The sequence below is a fragment of the Sminthopsis crassicaudata genome, chromosome 4 (assembly GCF_048593235.1).
Source record: "Sminthopsis crassicaudata isolate SCR6 chromosome 4, ASM4859323v1, whole genome shotgun sequence".
NCBI lineage: Eukaryota > Metazoa > Chordata > Mammalia > Dasyuromorphia > Dasyuridae > Sminthopsis > Sminthopsis crassicaudata.
The window spans coordinates 391,691,475-391,705,298 of record NC_133620.1 but is presented as its reverse complement, the minus strand read 5'-3'; the positions used below and the strand labels follow the sequence as shown (position 1 = coordinate 391,705,298).

The following is a 13,824-nucleotide window of genomic DNA, read 5'->3' as shown; positions in this document are numbered from 1 at the left end:
GCTCATATTCTAATAAAGGAGAAAACATGCAAACAACCATATATAGATAAGATATATACAAGATAAATTGAAATAATGAGGTAAGGCCTTAGCATTAAAAATAATTCTTGTAGAATATGAAATTTTAATTGATATTTGAATGAAGCAAGGGAAGTCAGAAGGGACAGATGAGGATGGAGAAAATTCCAGATATGAAAAAGAGTTAAAATTCCCAGTCAGAAAACTGTTTTCTATAAGAAACAGCATGGAAACCAGTGTCATTGGACTGCAAAGTATGTAGGAGGAGGAGAAAGACTGGTAATGTGAGAAGGCATATGAAGATGTGGTAAATTTTTCTCTGAAGGATAATTTCTTTACCTAATGTCTTTAAAATGAAGAAGAATCTAACACTTCCCAATTCTTATAATGTACACACACATAAACACACACACACACATATCTAATTATAGATTATATAAAATATATACATATACATGTATGCATATATACATTAAAAGGCAAAAGCATAATGTTCATTAATGTCATTTTGATTTCCACATTGACAGATTTTTAAAAATTTTATAAAGAATAATAATAAAAATCTAGAGGTTAGACAGATAGAAATTTCAACCCTTTAATAACAGTCCAAAATGCTGAAGTAAAATTTCAAAATGAGAAAATAAATTCTCATTAATTTCAATATTAGTCACAAAATTCATGCAATTTTATTTCACTTCTTAAACCTCCATTCAGAATTTTACTGGTTTTTATTATACATTTTGAACAAGCTTGGTTATTTTACTGACAAAAGACAGAAACTACAACCAAGAAATGGGAACCTAGAAGTAGATGCTCAGAAAGTCCTATTTCAGAGGTCAGAACATTGGTAAGAGGAGAATTGTGGAGTGTTTTTGTTCAATTAATTAAAGTTATTTAAGTAACTCTTTCATGTTATGTTCTCTGATATATATTTTTGAGTTGTTTCAGTTGTGTCTGAATTAAGAAATTTCTGGTGAATGAATGACATATACACACACGCACACATATACACATACACACAAACACCAACTCTCAAAAAGCTAACTCTCAAAAAATTAACATTATCTTTGGAAGACAGTAATAGAAATATTCTATGAGATGTAACTTTGTTTTAATGCCACGATTCATAATATTGCTTAGATTTTGTGCTTCACAGACAATGGAAAATAGTACTGGATAATGAGGTGACCAAGAACAAGTCTACTTTGTGTTTTTGAACATCACTGATTGGTTCCCCAAAACATTCCCTTTAAATTCCCTGATAGCTGTCTAGTTGAATAAGCCAAAGATAAGCAGATTTCCCAAGAGAAAAACAATTAGTTTTATTCCTTCCCATTTCTTCCTCCCCTACTCTCTGGTTTTTAAGTATTTTCCAGGTGACTACATCTTTTAAAAGTGTTTTGCATAACTTAATGTTAACATTCCTCAACAGACTTTGGCTAAAACATTAAAGAAAAGGAATAATCTACATAGATGAACATCAAATAAGTTTTATTGAATTTTAAAGCTTATCCTTTGAACCAAATTGTGACTATGATCTGGCAAGTTAGTTCTTGTTAATTTCCTTCTATGACTTTATAGTTTGAGATCCCTTAAATAACTTTTGGTAAGCCTTTTCTCCTTTTGACCTTTCAAAATTGTACCTCCCTTTCAAGATCCATGTCAAATATCACTTCCTCTAGGATGCATGGATCTACTCTGATATTCCTGAAAGCATTCTTACTCCCCAGTTGTTTTCACAGGAGATGGTATGGTATTTTTTTCTTATTTTGGGGAATACACTATAATACATATATAACAATGACCTCATTTCTCCCAATTTCTTCTTCTTTTCATATTATACATTATTAATATTTATCACAACCACATTAAAAAAGACACTCCAAATCGCTGATAATAAGAAAAATACAAAACAAAACAACCTTGAGGTTTCACCTCATTAGCAATGATGAGAAAAAAGTGGCAATTGTCAATGTTGCAGGCATTATGGGATAATGTGCCCATCATTGTTGGTGGAGATAGGAATTGGTACAATGATTTAAGAATTTGGAATTATAGAAACAAAATGACTAGAAATTTCGTTTGATTCAATAAAAATGTCTTATAAATTGCATCTAGTTATTTAATCAAAACGCTTTTATTGATCCTAAAAATAACTAGGATTCTGATTTAAGAAGCTATCTGAGTAGAGGAGGAGATGACTAATATAAACTAAACTGAATAACAGCATTTTCTTCATTTCATTCATAACAGTGTATAGAATTTTTTTTCTTACATTAATTAGAAGAAAAATCTCTTTCATAAATCTGTCACTGAATTTCCAGTGGAAAAATTCATAAGCATTAGAGTATTTATAATTTATTCATCTGACATAATCTAAATACTTAAATGAATATGTCTTTTAAGTTTATTACTAAAATAAAAACTATGAAATATTTTGCAAGACACATAAAACTAGAATTACTAGAGGATGATGTCTTAATGCGTGTTCCACTTCTGAATGTATACAACTAAAGATGTTACTTTTAAAAATGCATTTTGTACTTGAAGAAAATTTCCATTTATAATTTATTATTCTACTTCTCCATAAAAATTCAAATGAGCCTAAATGATTACTAGCAATTTTATTTATGTAAATAAAGTGGTCACATAAATGGTCATTTGATTAATTATGGATGAAGACAGTGATCATCATAATCTCTAAATTATATCTACTGCTTTGCATTTAACAAACTACCTCCTTGGGAATTTTACTGTAATTAAAAAAAAATTAAGTCAGTGAAATTGGCTGAAAATCATAATCTTATAAATAAAGTATGAAGGACAAACACTTCTAAGACAAGATAGGAGAAAAATGTTTGAAAACATGAAAACTTTTAAAAAAATGTATAAATAATGTTCTGAAAGCTACATGTAAATTCTTTTGCTCTGGGGTATCAACAAATAAATGCCATGAAAATATTATTTTTGTTCATTCTCCTTTTCCAATAAATGAACTGTTCTCTCTCCCCTTCTCCTCCCACACAGACATTAAAAGGTATATGGTTTCTTCTATAATTTGACATATCTCTAATCAAATTAAAAAAAAAAAAATCAACCAATATCAGAATAATTGTATATAGGGTAAGTATATAATACACCTTGCCTAAAGGTTAGCAGTCAGGGTATAGTGAAAATAAAAAACAAACAAAAAACAAAGACACAAAAGAGAAAGGGGAATTATTCTATTTTTCACCACAAAGTTTACTTATGTCTGAGCAAATAATGTGTGTAGATCAGCTTCACCTGCCTCTATGTTGGATTCTACTCACTAGCAGTACTAAATCTCTGTCTCTCTCTCTCCAATATTAGTCTGAATTTGTAATTTAGAAGTACTATAAATCAAATTTGTTCTCCTAGAACCATAGCTAAAAATAGTTAAAACACAAATGTAATACAGTTGATGAGTATCTATTCTTTTTCCCTATATCATCATTATGAGTGAATCGCACTATATTTATTTTAAGGATTCCGTTTCTAGTTCAGAGCTTTAAAAAAAAAAAAAAAAATTCTGCTGATCCCTGTCCTGAAAGAAAAGTATTTAAAAGAAACCCACTACTGCAGCCTTTCATATGGACAATAAATATCCTTTTATTGTGGAAATATAAGCAATCTGCTCTGAATATGCACAGAATACAACACAAATAACCCAATTTTCCCACAGGCAACAGGAAGGATGTGGTTGAGGCATTAGGGGAAAAAAAAGAAGTTGCTACATAAGAAAATTGTTCAGTAATGCACTTGTTTCTTAAAGACCTATTGTTTCTACAAAGAACTGATAAATTCCACCAAAGAAATTGCAATATTGTTATAGCCAACCTACTTTATTTAATTTCTCAAGAGCACAACACAATTCTTCTTTGCCTCTTACCTTCAATGGACACATGCTGAAAGTGTGTTCATGATCAAAGACATTTCTGGGAGCTGATGACACAGTAATCCTGCACATATACAGGTCAGCTGCCACGCTAGAGTACTAAAAATTGTCAGAGGAAATGATCAGAATTACCCACTGGCTTGATAAAAATCAGCTTACTTTGAATCTAATCCAGAGCTCAGTGTACAGAAAGCTCTGAACAGTGGAAACAGTAAACATTGTTCAACTACCACTGAAACTATAAACATTGACAGGTCATTCACTGCTAAGCAAATAAATATTTGCCAAATTAAGGGATACAATCTTGGTTTCACAAGATACCAAACTAATCATAAGCTACAGAACAATGAGTAAAGCGAAATATGTAGTAATGAAATCGATAATTCCTAACCAAAAAACTCCAAACAAGCAACAACCAAACCTGAATTAATTCCAATGTTACCTGAATTTCTGGATCTTGTCCATTTTCTCTACTGCATGATTTAAAGGTTTCCTTTATTAATGCTTTGATTGTAACTCAACACCTCTCTCAGGAATTCCATCTTTTCTGTCCGTTGCTTCTCCAAAGATTTTTAGCATGGTGCGTCTCTGGTTATGGATTTGTTCAGATCTTGAAGAGCTCAAGCCTCCAATGGGAGGACGTATCAGCTCTTCTAAACCACAAAGCATGTCAAACATCCTGCAGAGGTTAGTCTGTGAACTCAAACTTACCTTTGAAACAAGTGGTTTGTTAGCTAGCACCTGTTGCAGATCCTCAGCTACAAATTCCTGTCTTCACAATCCCTCCCCAATTTTACTGCCCTCATAAGACTGTTACCCAGAAAATAGGCAAACCAGATGAAGAAAAGGCGCCTGGGTTTATTCTGTCCTTTAAAAGTTGTGATCAAACAGTTCATTCAACTTTGGAAAAAAGGTGGTAGAACTGAAGCCATGAATTACTCCTGAGCTATAGACAGCTGATTTTTTAAATCACATTTTGTTCCCACCTACCTTTCCCCATTTTACTATATCTACTATTTCTCACATTTAAAGGTTCTTGGTGCTATGGAGACAGCAACTATAGAAAAGCAAACGGTAGAGAGTTAGTGGTATTTTTGGATACCATTATAACTAAAAAAATAAATTCCTGTGAGGATATACACAACTACTCAGATAGTAGTGGCTAATCATTGATTATTATATAGAGTATCACCATTCACTTTCATCTTTCAAAATGACTCAGCTATGTTCCCCATTCTTTCCCTGCCAAATAGTTTGCCGTAGGCTAAGAGAAATCTAAATCTGACACTGGAAAGCCAGGAAACTTTCACCTTATGTCATGCTTCACTCTGAGAGGTTTGTACAGCTCTTGTGTAAACCTTGATCTCTAGGACACATTCCAAGTTGCATTTATTCCAAATTCCAAATTCAGTTTATTCCTTTCCACTCACTTAAAATTCCAATTGCAATTGGAAAATATACACTTCATTTACCTTCTGTGTAGTGTTCAATGAGCCACATGGCAGTTTTCACCTCTGTAGTTTGTATTTCAGCAGAGAAAGCCTGTATGTATCAACTAAGAGTTCTGATATAATTTGTTAAGAACCATATATCATGTATTTGAATGCCCTACCATCTTTATTATCAAGATTATTATCAAGTTCATATGATAACAATCAATTTTTCTGAAGTTAGAACAATATTTTGAAATGGAAAAGTGCTAGACCTGGAGCTGAGTGACCTGAATTTGAATCCACTGCAAACATTTACTAGGTGTGTAATCCTAAGCAAATCACTTTACTTCTCAGTGTCAGTGGGGATAATAGTTTTTTCACCCCCTTCCAAAAAGGGATTTTCTGATCTTTCCACTGGTAATTACAATTAAATATTGCATTTTATATTACTATTTATAAATCAGTGTAGAACTGATTATCTTCTGCATTGAAAAATCTTGGAAATAGAAGCAAATAGAATATTGCTAAATAATGAAACTAAAAATTATTCACTTCAGAGATAGTGAGATGGCAAAGTACTGGAAGATTCAATTTAGTAAGATCAAATGTGGCTTCAGTCACTTACTAGCTGTGTAATCCTGAATAAGTCACTTAACTGTTTCTCTCAGTTTCCTCATCTGTAAAATTAATAGGAAATGGCAAGTCACTGCATTATCTTAGCCAAAGAAATCTCAAATGGAGTCATGGAGAACTGGTCACAACTGAACAACCAGCAAATAGAATATTGCTAAATAATGAAACTAAAAATTATTCACTTCAGAGATAGTGAGATGGCAAAGTACTGGAAGATTCAATTTAGTAAGGTCAAATGTGGCTTCAGTCACTTACTAGCTGTGTAATCCTGAATAAGTCACTTAACTGTTTCTCTCAGTTTCCTCATCTGTAAAATTAATAGGAAATGGCAAGTCACTGCATTATCTTAGCCAAAGAAATCTCAAATGGAGTCATGGAGAACTGGTCACAACTGAACAACCAGCACAAAAATTACTTAAGAATATTAATTCAATGATTTCCGAAAGGCCTAGAGAGACTTACATGAACTGATGCTGAGTGAAATGAGCAGGACCAGGAGATCATTATATACTTCAACAACAATACTGTATGAAGATATATTATGATGGACGTGGCCCTCTCCAACAATGAGATGAACCAAATCAGTTCCAATAGAGCAGTAATGAACTGAACCAGCTACACCCAGTGAAAGAACTCTGGGAGATGACTATGAACCACTACATAGAATTTCCAATCCCTCTAATTTTGTCCGATTGCATTTTGGATTTCCTTCACAGGCTAAAAGTACACTATTTCAAAGTCTGATTCTTTTTGTTCAGCAAAACAACTGTTTGGTCATGTATACATATATTGTATTTCATTTATACTCTAAATATTTATCATGTATTGGTCGATCTGCCATGGGGGTGGGGGGGAGAAGAAGGGGAAAAATTGGAAAAAAAAAGTTTTGGCAATTGTCAATGTTGTAAAATTACCCATGCAAATATCTGGTAAATAAAAACTATTATTATTAAAAAAAGAATATTAATCCAATAAATACCAATACAAGAGAAGAAAATATACAACACAAGGAACTAGTCTTCTCTTCAAATCTGATGAATTTACTAAACAAACATATAAGCTAGAAAAGCCAAGAAACAAGCATAAGAGAACAATTCACTTTTTAAAGAAGCAAAATGTAATTGTGACCCCCCCACCTGCTGTTTCCACCTTAATCTCACCTTGAATATTTATCCCACAGCATGCTACTTCATTTGTTAGTCAATTCTGGGATCCCATAACTCCAATCTCTTAAGCAAGTAACTCTAATTATTCCTTACTTCTATTAACAACTTTTGGTCATAAGCCATAAAACAAACAAAAGAAAACACTGATTATGGAAGAATACCAGGGAAGGGAAGAGAGTAATAAGAATCACATTGATAACAGATATTCTACAAACTTTAATTTGACTGTTGTTACTCTAACTGGTAATCCTTGTCCAACAACCAATGACTGGACATATTTCTAGAGAAAATGATTCATATAATTTTGACCTTCTTGATATGAGAGAATGAAGAAAGAAAAAAAAAAGTTCTTATTATATGTCAGACTCTGTGCTTAAGCACTGAGGATACATATATAAATAACAAAACAGGTCCTGCTTTTAAGCAACTAAGATTTTAATAAAGAAAGCCAACAAATGTTGATGATAGTGGTGATCAATGAAGGGTGTTTTGATTATGGAAGACACAGGATAATTAATTGATGTTTCCTCTATAGGAAGGGGAGATTCCTTTAATTATTTTTACAGTGATATAGGTGGAAAGCAGTGGCAGGAAGCAATACTATGATCAGCTTAGATCAGATTAGTATGGTGAATTCCAATTAATCAGAAATCCAGGGACCCAGGGCAAAACCTGGCATAACAGGATGAAAAAAAGAGGCTAGAGCATAAGAAGGGAAGAAAAACAATAATAAAATAAGGAAGTTGCATAAAATGGGTAAATGACTTAAAAGTATTCTTTAATGAAGCAAAGAAGAGTTGCTGCCTTTGTTTATAATAATCCAAAGACAGAAAGAGGCATGATTGTCTAACTTATACTTGGTCATTTTGTATTGTAGTAGTAATAGAGGCTTATAAATGAATGAATGATATAAAATGATGAAAATATGAAAATAACTTGGTTGAGCATACAACTGATTTCTGAAGATGAAGAGATAGAGAAATTCTGTAAAGAACATGATGAGGTCAGTCCAATTAATCAACATGTATTTAAAATGTACTGTTTTCATTGCAAACATGAGAAAATGCTGAGGATGATGGAAGGGGGAAATATATGAAAAAGTCTTGTTCAGGGAAAAGAATGAGAGATATTAAGGCTTCCAGATTATAGAGAAACAATTTTTTAAAAGAAAATAATTGGCAAATATTGGGTATGGCAGCACCAAAAATGATAAAAAGAAGAAGCTTGTTGTTGATGTGAAAGTTATTTCTCAATCAGCAGTCTGATAATTATACCATCAAATTATCAGAGTAAAGATCAAATTTAGCAAAATAAAAAAAAAAATTTACTCATAAAAACTGTAATAAAATGGAAGAAACTCATTACCAATTTAATCAAGTAATCAGAACTAAAAAATGGGAGCTAAACAACACAATATAAATGATACCTGTATGTATTATAACAATTTTATAAGATGCTTAGCCAATATAATAACCAATAAAAATATAAATATAATGCCATATAAAAAGAAGACTAAAAGTATCCCTAAAGTACAAATGTCAGAAAACATTTGATTTATCTGCTAAAAAAAGAGATGAGGTAATCAATGCCAGTTAATACTATAAAAGTGTTTGTAAAATCTTATAAAGAAACATGATGAATGATTATGAACAGTATTTTATCAAGCAATAGAAAGAACCAATAGGGGGTTAAATTCTGCTTAAGGAAAATTTCTTGAAAAATATAACTGAAATAATCCTGCACAATGATTATACTTGGATCATAATATTTTAGTTTTAGATGTATATACAGAATATGTAGAAATAGAACAAAATGGACATAGGTGGCACAGTAGATAGGACACTGAATTGGGAGGACATGAATTCAAATCTGGCCTCAGACATTGGATTTACTAGTTGTGTAACCCTAGGCAAGTCACTTAATCCCAATTGCTTCAAATTCTTCCTTCCCCCCAAAAAAAAACAAAGACAAAGAAAAAAGAACTAGCATGAAAGAGAACAATTTCACATTTGTAATGGAATAAAAGGTTCATTTTGAAAATTACAACATTCTACTAAGATTGCTGTATGGCAGGCAGACAAGGAATCTAGGAGTTTCTGAAGGATTAAAATTGAATTAGCACTTAGCACAAATAGGGAAATGGAAAAAGTTCATTATGGATATGAGCAGACTGAAATGTATAACCAAATCCAAAGACAAAAAAAAAGAAAAGATGACAGGGTTTCATTATCAAGAGAATCCCTGTTTAGCTTGGATCTGCAGTGCATCTCCTTCGTGGCGCTGAACACCTTTGGCAAGCAGACATATAATTTGTACAATCATGCTTCATGGTTGCCATTTTGTTTGATATCAATATTATCCCAACTCCATGTTTGTTTTATTCCTCAGTGACCCTATTGTATTCAAAGAAGATAGTCTTTTCATGTGATGGCAAATTGATATCAAGAATATTCCATTAGAACCCCAATACTGTTGGGAAAACATAAGGATGGCTTTCAAAATGCTAAGTGGACTCTCTGAAGCAAAATTATGGGAGCAAATGACAGGTATAATAGAAGGTGAGATAGTATGGATAGGTCATGATTATCATCTATGCCTCCTATTTTCCTTAGTAATTTATTTCTTCAAGGAATTAGTAAAAATAATAGGCATTTAGATTTAACTTAACAATTTTCAAATTATATCATAAATTTTATTTTATTCTTATTTACATATTGCAAAATAGGCACTTTTATTAGTCTTTTATAATTGAAGAAACTGAAGCAGGCGAGGTCAAATGACTTATCTGAGACTATAAGCTAGTAAATATCTTAGGCTGTATTTAAACTCAGATCATCCTGGACTCCTGAACACCATCTTTAAGGATGCGATTCCCGCAAAACAAGAGAAGGGAATTGTAAGGGCCCTTTAAATGGGCGGTGCCACAGTGCAACAGGAGACTGAGTGGCCCAGAAGTAATCTCTGTGGATATTAGGACTGCACTGTGGGTGGGATCTTGGCCATATTGAGATAGCTTAGTAATGGGTGACAACTCTCTCACTGTGTGTGTGATCTCACAAACCCTTTAAAAGCCCACTGCAGACAGCAGTTGCTCTCTTTAACCTGGCTCCCTAACCTGGGGTAGCTGAGCCAAGCGGATGGATAGCCGAGAGAAGTAAGGAGTTTGGTAGAGAACACATGGATCTTCAGACCAAGTGTTCACTAGGGAACCAACAAGTCAGGGCATTAAGTCAGGGCATTATGTGAGTAGATATAATAAAGGCTTTTAAGATTACACATGGCTGTTCTTGAGCGTGCTACTGGTTATTAAACCATAGATTCAAGAGATCATGGCCAGAGACCTTTGAAGGCCTCAGAGGAGGCGAGCTGAGTAGAGTTGACACTGCAAAAGTCAGTGGTCAAAGGTACTCTGTTAGGCTTAGGACAGACTAGTAATTGTAACTGCCAGGAGTGCATGTTACAACCATCCAATGTTTAATCCATTGTGCCAATTATCAGTTGAAATTTCATTTTCTTTAGAAGTTCTTCGAAGTCTTCCTAAATCTTAGAATAATGATACACACACACACACACACACACACACACACACACACACACACACAGAGTATGTTTGTGCACAGTTGTTTGTTGTTTTTAATCATTAGAGTATGAGCTTCTTGGAAACAGAAGCTGTTTTTGCTTTTTGTCTTTGTACCACCAGTGCTTAGCACAATGCCTGACATAAAGAAAGCACTAAGTAACTAAAGAAATTTTCCATCCCCAGATCAGATTATTTGACTTAATAAACTCCAGTGGTTTCCTACTGCCTCTAGGAGGAAATGCAAAATGCTAACCTAAGCCCCTCCTTTCTTTTCAGTTTTCTCAGAAGTTACTCCGAAAACACATACTTTGATCCAGTGACACAGGCCTCTTTGCTGTTCCCGCAAAGTATACCATCTTTTGGATCTAGGTATTCTTCCTGGCTGTTACCCCTTCTCCAAATTGGGAAACCACTCCTCCCTTTCTTCCTTCTACTCTACTCATTTCCCTAGGTTCCTATAAGTCCCAAATAAAGCGCCTTCTTCAATAAAAAGCCTTCACAAAGCCATTTTAATTCTAGTGCCATCCCTGATAATTATTTTCCAATTATCCTGTATATAGCTTACTTTTTTAATATATTTGTTTGTCTGTTATCTTTAGACTTTATTAAGTTACTTGAGTGAAGAGACTTTTTTGCTTTTTTCTATATCTCCAAGGATGAGCACAGTACTTGGCACATAGTTGACACTAAAAATAGATTGATTCATTGATTTATTAATATTTGACTGTATAGTTGAAAGAGACTTCCAAATCAATGATGTCACATATTTCCTTGAGTCCTGAATATTCTTAATGCCTAGCACCTAATAAATGCATTTGAAATGAATATTATCTAATGGGTGAATTAAAGTCATCTATTAATAACTGCAAAACAAGGAGGAAAACTTTCATTAATATACTGGTTGGTTGGTTCATTGTTGACATTCATTTCAAAGAGGAACAAAATGATATCACTATGTCAGAGTCGAGATATGGTATGTTTATGGCTGATCAGACCAATACAAGCTAGGAATGCTCTGCCACAGGTCAGATACAAATAATCCATTTGAATATTTATGGTGGTTTCTCTAATTTTGCACACCTCATATTTCTTTTCGGCTAATTCAATTCTGCTTTGCTCATAAAGCACAGCACTTTGAGGACATCCTCACCATACTGGGTGGTCCTTTGCCAAGGTCTCCTTTCATAAGTTGATTCTAAAGTTAAGAGACATTGAGTTTCCTTCTATTGCTTTTTCTGACCACCTTATGAACATTTGCCTTGTGTGAGTTCTTCCTAAAAAAAAAAAAAAAAAAAATTATATATATATATATATATATATATATATATATATTTTTTTTTTTTTTTTTTTTTTTGACAAGCACAGGAACAATGTGGCCAGCCCAATAGAGTTGTGCTCTCTGTAGTAGAGTTGGAATGCTTCACAGTTAGTTCAATAAAAGATCTCAATGTCTGGTATCTTATCCTGCTTAATCTTCAGAATCTTCCTAAGACAATTCAAATGGAAATGATTCAATTTTCTGCCATGGAGCTGGTACATTGTCCAGGTTTCACAGGGATACAATGATGAAATCAGCACAATGGCTCTGTAGACCTTCAGTTTGGTAGTCAATCTAACATCTCTCCTCTCCCACACTTTTTTTCAGAGCCTCCCAAATACAAATCTAGCTCTGGCATTTCATGTGTTAATCTCATTATCAATATGGACATATATGGAAAGCATACTGCCAAGGTAAATTAACTTTTCCACAGCATTCAAAACTTCACCATTTACTCTAATTGAAGGTTCCACATATGGATGGTAGGGTGCTGGCTGATGGAGGACTTATGTTTTCTTGGTGTTAGTTGTTAGGTACAAAGTAGCACGAACAGCAGAGAACTGATCTATATTTTGTTGCATTTCTGCTTTGAAGGCTGCATTGAGAGCACAATCATCTGCAAACAAAAAATCATGCACCAACATTCCCTCCACTTTAGTTTTGGCTTTTTAGCCCTTTGAAGAATTCACCATCAGTGTGGGATTTGACTTTGACTCCATGTTTATCCTCATTGTGGAAAAAAAAGACAAGATAATAATAAGTTCCCCCCCCCCACGATTAGCAAAACTATACTCCTATTTGCTTATTGTACAAGTGAGAAAAGAGGCAGAAAAGAATTAAATAACTTCAATGATGTCACAAGGTTAGAGTTAATATCAACACTAAAATTATTTTTTCACTATTCTCTCTACATTTTAATTAAAGATACTATGAAGACTATTTTTTCCTGTTTAGTATTATAACATTAAATATTTTAAATGAGAAAAAGTCAGGTATAATATAGAGAAAAAAGTTGGATTATAAATAAGAAGATTATAATAACAGAAAGGATCATAGGATCAAATCTGGTTTTGTGGCTATTTGGAGAATTAATCACTATTCTTAACCAGAAATACTAACTTTCTTCATTCATCTTCCTTTGATTTTGGTCCTTCAAATTTTTTTCAACAGTTTAAAATAGCATTTATTAAAATCTTTACAAAGAAAGGTTATAACAAGATTAAATACAGCTTTGACTTAACATTCTACTTCATTTGAGAGAATGATTACTTAATCTTGTGTGTTAACTCTAGTTTCTTTTTGGCCCTTCTCCTCAAGTGTTGTTTTGGAATAATCAAAGAAATCTCCCCATGATCAATATATTTATCTATTCAGGAAGGAAGGGGCAAGAAAGGAAATGTGTTACATCTGGGCTAGCTCCCTGGAGGTCCCAGCATCAGCCAGACTCAGGATAAATAAAAACCCTTGGTCTTTAGGGGGACAAGTGAAAGAAGCAGGCAAACTACCAGGAGGTTCACCAAAGATGTATCCTGGATTCTGAGTTCAAATTCACCAAATTCTCTCCTCCTTTTCCTGCCTCAAAGTCACTCTCTCACCTCTCTCTCACCCAGCCCTCAAATCCTTGTCTACTATTATCTTAACACTAAACATTCAGTAAGCACCAAATAGTGAGAAGATCCATTTATCCAAAACATATGCTAATAGAATCACTGTCTCATATCCAATAGGTAATTAGCCTTAAGTGTTCCTTTGTCTGATTC

At 33.3% G+C, this 13,824-nt stretch overlaps 1 protein-coding gene across 2 annotated transcripts in view; it reads right to left on the bottom strand.

Annotated features, from left to right (window-relative positions):
* The window catches only part of CHRM3 (cholinergic receptor muscarinic 3), a 650,220-nt gene that overhangs the window by 239,251 nt on the left and 397,145 nt on the right, over positions 1–13,824 (bottom strand). Inside the window, exon 1 of one of the 2 annotated variants that reach the window (XM_074262499.1) lies at positions 3,929–5,842. The exons of the other annotated variant lie outside the window; for it this stretch is intronic. The gene's annotated coding sequence lies outside the window, so the exon portion shown is untranslated. Of the gene's footprint in view, positions 1–3,928; positions 5,843–13,824 lie in introns of those variants that run through there. 2 annotated transcript variants of the gene reach the window in all.